Source organism: Populus euphratica, unplaced genomic scaffold (assembly GCF_000495115.2).
Source record: "Populus euphratica unplaced genomic scaffold, PopEup_1.0 scaffold2272.1, whole genome shotgun sequence".
Taxonomy (NCBI): domain Eukaryota; kingdom Viridiplantae; phylum Streptophyta; class Magnoliopsida; order Malpighiales; family Salicaceae; genus Populus; species Populus euphratica.
Window position 1 is genome coordinate 15,365 of NW_011502119.1, and position 1,079 is coordinate 16,443.

Sequence of the window (1,079 nt, forward strand, 5' to 3'; positions counted from 1 at the left end):
AATGTAGGCCTATCACATAAATGAAAGGATTGATTGATGACTTGAAGAACTTAAATTGCAAGGATAAAGAGATGGCCAAACTTAGAAAAGAGATGCCGGTGTAGTCCAAACCCTAACACTATTCGGTAACTAGGTCATATATGGAGTTATAGATCTTGGATTTAGGTTTACTTTATATGGATGAAAAGGTAAGACACAGACCTACAACTTTCATTAGCCCAAGATTTAAAAATGTTATTTTCAAGTCTAAATTGTAGTAACAACAAAGAAGTCTGAATCTGTCCTACAGCCCAAGCATTGTTCGACGTTTGGCCCATATCTGGAGTTCTAGAAGTCCAAATGATCTCCATTTGTCTTCCTAAAAAGATGAGATAATTTTTTACAACTTTCATGTTTTCAAGTGATTCCAGTTCTGACGTTATCAATGATGTTTTGGGCAAACAAAAGAAGATAAGGATTGTCACCAAGTCAAGAGTTAGCCACTCACCCATCAATTAGTCATCAAATCAATAGTTCCCAATTTTGGCCTATAAAAGGAGGCATTTGTCATGCATTTAGGCATCTTAATTTTCACATCAAGATCATGCTCTTGCTTTCTCTCTTTGTATTTTTTGTAATGTTTATGCTTTGCTTTCATTAATATCAAGTTTATGCGTTTCATTTCCTTTTCTTTACTTAGTTAAATTTTATCTTATTTATGTTCTTATTTTGTTTATTTATTTTTCTTTCTTTCATTATGTTTAGCTAAGTTTATTATGTCAAGGTGAAAAGGTTACACTAATGGTGTAAGAATAAGTATAATGTAAACTTAATATGGACTTTAATGTTTGATACTAACATGTTTTATATTTGTTATCTTGTTCACTCTTTAATACTTTGCTTGTTAAATAACTAATCTAGATTTATGTTATATAACACTTGGTACAACAAATGCTTGGCACTTTTATAGCCCATGATATATGATATAACCTACACCTGAGTTATGAAAGAAACTTAATTGTTGTTAACAATTTATACTATACTTGTTTGATATACCATTAGTGGAACCTCTAACCTTGACATTTATTATTATCATTGTT